This window comes from Miscanthus floridulus, chromosome 10, assembly GCF_019320115.1.
Source record: "Miscanthus floridulus cultivar M001 chromosome 10, ASM1932011v1, whole genome shotgun sequence".
In the NCBI taxonomy this organism is placed as follows: domain Eukaryota; kingdom Viridiplantae; phylum Streptophyta; class Magnoliopsida; order Poales; family Poaceae; genus Miscanthus; species Miscanthus floridulus.
Genome location: NC_089589.1, coordinates 76,419,754 through 76,429,451, shown reverse-complemented (window position 1 = coordinate 76,429,451; position 9,698 = coordinate 76,419,754).

The window sequence follows — 9,698 nt, the reverse complement described above, 5'->3', positions numbered from 1 at the left end:
AGGTGAGATTCAAAATACACTTAACACTCACGTGCAGAGTGCGACCCAGTGTCACCAACAGCAGCAACAACAGTTTGCAGACATCAACACGCTGCTGAGGCAACAACAAGAGCACAGGTGGCCTACTGGCAGTCCATGGGATAAAATCCCGAAGCATAGGCCTAGAGCTAGCTTGGGGGTGGACCCCCACAGAGGTACCCTTGTATTTTTTTCAATTCTCGCATTTTTATTTTCTGCATTTATTATTTATTAGCATATAAAAAATCTAAAATTTTGAAAATACCAAAAAATTAAAATATGATAAAAACACCAAAAATATTTATTCCACTCTCATGTGTGTTTTAAGAATGTTTAGTTTTTCCTATGTTAAAATAATGAATAGTTGCTCTATCTATAATTCATCTGTGCCTAGGTTATAACTTATTATTCCCAAAATTTAAGTTTGTTGGCAAAAAATGTCTCATCCTGAAAACTTGAAAACTTGTGGGTTTGCAAATGCATCCTTCTTTTCTAAATTGTTGCGAGTTATGATATGGTACAAATAGAATTTGCTATGACTTTGTTCTAAAAGAGACTTGACATCCGGAGATTTTATTTTAAAAAATGCTAAAATCAAATGTTCCTCAATGATCATAAATACCTACCAAGGCCATATGACATGATATTCAAATTCAAACATTAGTCATATGCTACTTATTTGAGCATTGAGCTTTGTCAAAATGTTGTTACCCGTGTTGAGATTCTCATCATGCACCATGATCAAGATTCATTTACACCCACAAATAAAGTGCTGACTCTTACAATGAGAGTTACACAAAAACATGCTTTTTCCATCCACCAAATAATTACTCCATTCATTTATCATGTGTCTCTCTCTCAAAAATATTCATATGCCAAAAAGAATAGTATGGGCTATGCTAAAAAAAGAGAAGAAAAAAAGAAAAAGGAAGAGAAAAACATACATGCATGAGAGAAAAAAATGCATGCCAAAGAGCATGAAGAAAAGAAAAGAAAAAGAAAGGAATAAAGATAGCTCATACTTTCGAATAAAGGCATTCATCCAAAAGAGAGAGATTCATGATTCAAAGGAGTGCCAAAAATATTTAGAATTAGGACTTTATGAAAATTCCACACACTTGCACGTCTTAATCAAAGTGTATGACTTGCATCTCCTTGAGGTTCAGTTTTTGACTTAGCAAAATATGTGATGCAAGTATGCCCCACTTTTCATACCTACAAAAAACTCCACTCAAAAGCCTTTAGTGGTAATATATGAAAAGAAGGAAAATTTTCAAATGCCTTTGGTGAGGTTTCATAGACATTGAGCGATCGAGAGAATCATTTGAGGAACTTACATTTATTTTGCAAAACTTATAAATCCTCCAGATAGATGGACAATCGAAGAATGAAATGACTAGTGATTCTATTATAACCGTTCTATCTTGCAACCGCCCAAGAACTTGGAAAAGCTATACGCCCCATAGAGATCAAGGTAAAGGGTGGATGATATGCCAACTTATTTGAATTATGGAAGAATGCTTTGTTATAGACATGGCACTTGTGAATTGTATCAGCATAATAGCAACTCCTGATCAACAACCAAGTACTTAGCTATTTGCTCGGGACGAGCAAAGGTTAAGATTTGGGGATTTGTTGGCGGTCACTAACGACCATTTCTAACCACCAATTTAAGTCCAAAACAGGAGAAATAAAAAAAATTCGACACATATGCATATACTATTGACCTAGTTCCACTTGTATTGGAGAAAACATCTTTTGCAGGATACATATTCGAATACAAGTTGAAAACATACAAAAATACGTCAAGCAGAAAGCGTAATGCAGATTCTACACCAAGGAGACAAGCAAAGGCACATCCAAACATCCAAACTGGGCAGAATACCGATGTGGGAAGCATCCACGCATAGCCAACAACCCACTAGATCAAGGCGGTGGCGAATGGACCAGGCCAGTTGGCCCCACCTCGCTCTAGCGGTTGCCTGGCGGCATGCAGAGGCGGTCCATGGCGGTTTCTGAATTTATGCTCCCCAAACCGACCACCTAGCACTATATAAGAAGGGCTAGAGCTCATTCTCAAAACACACACCAACATTTGGAGCCTCTACCTCACTACCACCTCTTAGTCTCTTTTAGATTTTAGTAGTATTTGTGAGCAAATGAAAGAGCTACTTGGAGAGCTTGTCTCCTTGGAAGAAAAGAGCAACTTTGGTATGAATAATACTATGAAGAGTTCTTCCAATTTCTTGCTCTCATATCATTCATATAGTAGTGCATATGAACTATACTATAGTTCTCATGTTATAATCATGATATATGAACTAGCATATAGTTTGTGTGTTATGATCTTAACATGTTCACTGTGATCTTAATCATTCATATGACTTATATGAGTAGAATTAGAGCTAAGTTAAGGTGGCAGTTCATCATGCCTTCGGGTGTACCCAAGTTCTTTACCTATCGATCCATACGGTCGGGGACCCAGGGGAATTTGGGTAGTTTCTGTGTACGCAAGCATGGTGCTTGGGTATGGAAAAACAGGTGAATGCATTTCCTACTCCACGATTGAGGGGTAGGCGGCAGGTGGTGACAGGTCTATCCATCCCTTGTAATCCCCCATGTTTGGGTAGGGTGTAGGAGTCTAAATTGTCACATGAGGTTGCTGGCAGACCAGTACTCGGTGGCCTCCCGACCTATCTCACATTTAGTTCTAGCTCTAACCATATTCATTGTATGATTATCAACTATTCTTTGCACAGCTGTATTAGAACATGCCTGCTCCACTTAGGAATATTCTTTTATTCTTTGTTTTCCTTTTATCCTTAAAGTTGTCCCAGATGTGTGTCCACTATCCATGAAATACCATTTTACCCCTGTAATGAGCTATGGACCACTATGCAAGTATGTAATCATGTTTATGTCTGTGCTAGAATATGTATACCTTGCCCTTCTTTGGGAAAATATAAATAATGATATCCTGAATACTTCTGGTTGAAATACTGCAATGATAGATCCATACGCTTGTAGAGATTGTCTATAATCCTTAAGGACTATCGTAGTTAGTGTTTCTTGGCGGCGTTGCTAAGATTAACTCAATCTTAGTAATGGTGTTAAGAAATACCAACAGGCATTTCTGGCGCCGTTACCGGTGATGGACTTAAAACCTCCTCACTTGGTGATTACGCTAAGAAATGCCAATAGTAGGCACAAAAACATGCCGTTCCATTTAGATCCACCCAAAAATGTTCTACTCCTACACTAGGAGTGAACACACTAACATGCTTGCTAGGTTTCCACTCAAAATAAATGCTCCAAGTTCTTGTTGATATCTCTCTCAAAGTTTTATTGTAGAAAAGAGGCATGGGGCTATGCAAAAGTTAATCATAAAAAAGAGAAAAAAAATGGACACTAAAGTGTCTGAGATATTTAAAACAATGGGTACTTAGATGCCTGCCTGAAAAAGAGAGAGATGAATAAGATAGCCCCTGTTCTGTAGCAAATATTTTCACGTTTTCAAAAGAGAGAGATAAGTTTTCAAGGAGCAAAGTAGAATTAGGTTAGCCACCATATATATTCACCATATATCCACACACATGCATATCTTGATTTGATTGTATGACTCAACTATCTTTGTATCCATTGTTTGACTTTACAATATATGCATTGTAAGTATGCTCTAGCTTTCTCCCTACCTATGAACTCCACATAAGCCTTAGTGGTAGGAAGAGAAAAAGGCATAACATGTTTATTGCCTTGGTGAGGATCCATAAATACCACGTATATTGAGAGACTTGAGAGTATCATACAATGGAATCTTCGAGTTTTATTTTGAAAACTTATAAAAATTTCCGAAACAATGGTGGAACAAAGAACTTGAGACATAGTGCTTGACTTGATTGTTCTGTCTTTCAATTGCTTAAGACCCAAGTGAAGGCTAAGAAGCCCCATGGTTGAAGGTAATATGAGTAAGTTTGAAAGTCAGATCAGTTTGTTCTAATCTAGAGGAGAATTCTTGAATGAACACATGTGTACTTTTGAGGCGTGAAAGCATTATAGTAACTCCTGATCCATTACTGAGTTTAGCTTTGCTCAGGGACTGGCAAAGGTTAAGCTTGGGGGAGCTTGTTGATGGTTGTTAACATCAATTATAAACCATCAATATATCCTACATAAATACTTAATTCCAACACCAAACATAGGAATAGGAGTTTAAACTAATGAATTCGACGAGCTTTGGTGAATATGTGACTATAGGAGATTTAATCAGAAAACTAGTAAGGTGGACCCAATCGTCAGATTTAATCGTGTTTATCCATGACGAAAACAACTCCAGAAGACTCTAGAAGACACTAGAAGGCAAACCACCGAAGGAGACCACGAGAGGATATGTGGGGCTGGCCGGCCCCACCTGCAGGCCAGCCGGCCCATTGACCCCACCGTTCAGCCCCTCCTTCGTATGTCGGTTTCCCACCACCATTGAGATCACATGTACATCGTTGTTTCAAGTCAGTTTGGTCCGAGGGTCTAGAATTGACGCTACCCCCTATATATACAGCTCTATACCCCCTCTAGTAGAGCCATCCTGAAACCCTAATTCATATCCTCCTCATCAGGATCAGAGCCAGCTATCAAGAGAAGATTAGTCCTTCATAGGATATAGTCTTGTATTAGAAATAGAGAGATAGAGTGTGAGGGAAGAGTTTGGAGGAAGTACCGGCCTATCGGTGCTCTCTCTACAGCTTGTACCCTGGCGAAATCAAGTTCTTCATAAGCTTGCTTCTGAGATTTCTCTGGTAATCAACTTCTAATTCAGGTAAGTAACGTATTTATATTGTTCTTCAGGTTTGCGACTCTTTTTGAGTACTTTAATCCTTGTCATTCCTGGGTTAAAGTAGTATTCATAGTGTAAGCATGTTGCTTAGACTCTATTACTCGTAGATGTACCCTACATTCTAGATCAGTGGTAGCTCGCGAGGATGACTCTTATAGCCTTATTGAATCCTTTATAGTCCACCTCCCATTTGTAGGCCGGGCAGGATTTAGTTACTATAGGAAACATACTCTACATGTGTTTCCCTTAGTAATTCCCCAGAATTGAATAATAGAAGACATAGCTTACCAAAGTTAGAACTAGAAGACCTTAGTGATCTCCTTTATACTCATGTTATCTTAAGTCTTGTTGCTACTCCTAGTTAAGTTAGACATAGTTAATCTCACACGTTTCCCTATGGATACGATACTTGGAATACTTTCGGGTGAAAGCTACAAGCGGTATCCGTGCGCTTGTGGATTTATCTGTGTGCATTAATAAATACCAATAGCTTTCCAATCTCCTTGCCTACTTCATACGGTTTGCTTATACCAATGTTTAGGTCTTCCTATTAAAGAGAAAGGAAAAAGCTTCCATCATAAAGTTTCATGAGACATGCCTGCTATGTGTAGACATGCGTAGGTCTGCTCAAACTCATGTAGGTGGGAGTACGGATTTTCATCATATTGGCCTAAAAAGATTGATCCCAGACCATGTTGATTAAACATAGGCGCAGCTCATAGCCAGGTGTTAGGATAGGCTTTGAAGATTTTGGTGGCTCTAGGCGTGCGCTCGTAGGTGCAACGTATTGATGGAGAGGAGTGGATTCCAAATCCACAATAAAAGAAAGGGAAAAAGGAATAAAAGAATAAAGATACAAGGTTAAGCTAGGTTCGAAGTTAACTCAGCAACCGTCTCCCCAGCAACGGCGCCAGAAATACTTGTTGGTATATTTTAATGCATACAGATAAATCTGCAAGCACATGGATACTGATGTAGCACTTCATCGGAAAGTATTCTAGAATATGAAACTCAAGGAAACATGTGTGAGAATAACTAATTCTAACTTAACCCGGAGTAGCAATAAGAGTTAAGATAATAGGAGCGTAAAGGAGATTCACTACTACACTCGCACCTTTCACAGCCACGTCGTAACCCCCATCGCAGTACAATTTTGGCCTCAGCAGTAAGCTGTCGGCAGTGATGATCATAGCCCTCACCGTCGCTATCTGAGGCCATCTGTGGTGTACACTAACACCGTTGCATTGGCTTATGATCTGTTCGTGCTAAAGTCCTTACTTCCTTCGCATTGGAGCACGACCCACCTGTGTGGGTATGGACTAACACCGCCGCATGGCTTATGATCCGTCCATGATCAGATCCTTATTCTGTCGCATTGGAGCGCGACCCGCCTGTGTTGAGGCGAACATCACCGTCGCTTAAGTGTATGAACCGTCTGGTCATAGGGCATGGTCACGGTCGCATTGCAGTACGATCCGCCCATGATGATCCTTTAGTTGGTGTTGGGTCACTAAACGATTTGGTAGTGATACACTATTGACCCTTGTCGCATCAGACGAATATCGGTGGTGATGGCATCTAGTTTTCACAATGTATTTACTAATTCAGCTGAGCCTTAATAACTTACTGAACACACACCATACAAATTTAATCATTACACATCATTCATCATGTCCACAATGAAGAATACTTGTTATAATAAAAATGCTCGACACTAACATAACAACTGTGTCAACTGATGTATTAACACAAGCGGTACATAGATAGCATAATAAAGGTTCTGCTCCAGACTTACGTAACTAAAATGAGGTAGATGTGCTCCGCTCCTTCAGATTGACACTCCCTGATCAGCTTGGCAGCCAATGCAGCATATAACCCCTCTTCTTCCTCCCATAACCATTGCAGAAAAATTGTTCAAAAGCACTGACACCCCAAAACCTTCACAATGCAAAGCTTTACTACTCTGAACAAAATTGGACTATATATATAAACTCAAAACAACTCTCTACATGGACAAAGACATGTACCCTTTTTTGGAAGGATAAATGGTTGGCTTGTAAGAGCATTTAGGATCTTGCGCCCAATCTGTATGTTCAAGTACCAAAAAAAAAGGGCAAGCAGACGCACTATGATGACTGCTCTCGATGAGATGAAATGCACAGAAGATATCCAGGGGAAATACTTGTGCAAGCTTTAATGGAATATCTTGAGTTATGAGATATGCTAGACGATATAATTTTACAGGAGGGGATCCCTGATAGGCATATTTAGAGGTTGTCCGCCTCAGGTAAATATACAGCTAAATCAGCCTATGATGCACTTTTTGAGGGAGCCCTCAGTTTTGCCCCATATGAGCGCATCTGGAAATCTTGGGCGCCCCCTAAGTGCCATTTCTTCATGTGGCTGGTTGCTCATAATCGCTGCTGGACCGCAGACAGGTTGGCTCGAAGAGGTCTTCCTCACCCGAACCGTTGTCTACTATGTGATTAGGAAGAAGAGAACAGCCAGCACCTTCTCATTGGGTGTGTGTTCACAAGACAATTCTGGTATGACATCATACATAGCATCGGACTGGCAGCACTAGCCCCCCAGCCAGATGTTTTCTCCTTTGATGATTGGTGGGACAAAGCGGTCTTGACAGTAAGCGAAGATGCGCAAAAGGGACTGAATTCCCTCATTATCCTAGGAGCCTGGACCATCTGGAAACATCGAAATGATTGTGTCTTCAACAGAGCTACCCCTAGATTGTCTACAGCTTTGAACCTTGCTCGGGAGGAAGCCCTTCTATGGTCTTTGGCTGGTGCTAAGGGACTGTCCCGGGCACACAGCTCTTGATGATGTTTAGAGGGTCTCTAGTCATGTCTTTCATCTCAATCATAGGTGATTAGTTCCAGTCAGTAAGTGGAGGTGTGTTGGTGTTGTGTTTGTGTATGTGTGTGTTTTGATCTCTGTATGACTCATTTCTCAGCTTTCCTGCGTATTCGAGAAAAAAAAATATTTATATTACCAAATAATCATTTGGATTCATCTTTGAACATTTTTTATACCTATTTGCTTTTATATTAATCTTTATTATTTGATCTCAATCAACCCTATCCCAACAGGCCCTTGAGACCCAAGAGGTAGCACTTAAGTAAGTACTTCCTCCTTCCAGAAATATAATGGAATTTAGTTGCAAAAAATCGAACAATTTTAAGTCTGATCAAGTTTATAGAAAAAACATATACGATATCAGTGGTACTTCGTTATAAACACCATGAAAATGTGTTTTCGTAATTTATCTCTTTGGTGCGGTAGGTGTTAATAATTTTATTTACAAACTTGGTAAAACTTATGATGGTTTAACTTGACAACTAAAAATCAATTATATTTAAGGACTGAGGAAAAACACACTAAAACCCCAATGTATGTTCCAGGTTTTTTGTTTGCATGCTGTGGAGTTCGTTTCTGTTTTTGGGTGCTCGAACTAGCATGGTTTAATCGTTTTGGAGTTGCTTGGTTCCTCTATCGGGTCGTATGCCATTAGCCATGCTGTAATGGACTATATGTCACTTGACTTCAGTGAAAAGACTGGAGCTTTGCCCTAAAACTCTAAAAAAAAATCCAATGCATGCTACAAAAGATAACTCCCTACATCGGTAATTATGTATCTTAGACTGAGAAAATCCCTTACCTTTGTAAGAGCAATACCCCCAACAATCTGTACTGTAATTTTCATATTTAAAGTAGTATGAGGATAAAAAATATCAAATGGAAAGTAGGAAGACCCCTAGACACCCATGGGGGTCAGAGGGATTTGGGGGTCTCATGAAAGTATGGCCCTACTAGAAGTATGCTGGAGTCCGATTTTTTTCCCTTGCTCTTGAAAACATAGTAGGGGCCGTACTATAAAAAAAATATTCGGTGCAAACCACCTTCTCGATGGAATCGTGAAAACCCCCTAGAAAAACATACTTAGGAGATTTTTTTAAAAAAAATGAAAAGATACACATCCATAGTGCAACTATAGATGTATATTGTCACCAAATTTAAGATTCAAACTCCATCTAGAAAAAATCACACGAAAAGAATAAATTTCTGTTGTATAGGCACTAGAAGACAAAAATCATCGAGAAGGTGGTTTGCACGATGGACACTTTATAGGTTTGTTGGGTGTCAATATAAGCCAAGTGGTTGTCAGAATCAGTCGCACAAATTATGCACTTCGTTTAACAGCATGGCTACAATTTTTTTGACTAGGCAATAACCTCTATTATATTTAAAGGAAAATGCAATAGGCTTTTGTTGCTCACACCTCTTTTTATTCAGGTTGTCCTCTTTGATCCCATGTAAAAACTTCTAATCAGCAACATCTTAATCAGTTACAGGGTAGTGATTGCGCATGCTGAAGGACTGGCAATCATAGAAATAGATCGAAATGATCCAGTTGCTAACAATGGCCGCAGCAGTGAAGTAGAAAACCATTTGGTCGGCTCAAGAAAAAGGAAACTATCAGAGCCAGACCGGGCGGAGATAGAAAATGAAGAAAACGAATTTGTTCTCGGTGTCACGGACCATGGTAATGGGGCAGAGCAGACGCAAGGCAATTGGCCAACGGATGAAGAGGTAGCTGCATTCAGAGTGTTACTAACCTTTGGGATTTGAGAAGATAATCACTCCATTAGTGGAGATAACTATATATAGAGAGCCACATGGGCCATATGGGCCTATATTAGATGGGCCTTCATATACTTAACACCCCCCTTCAAACTCAAGGTGGAAATGGAGGATCTGAAGCATTGAGTTTGATCAAGTGAAGCTGATGCTGCTCTCAAGTTTGTGCTTTAGTGAAGAAATCAGCCAACTACAG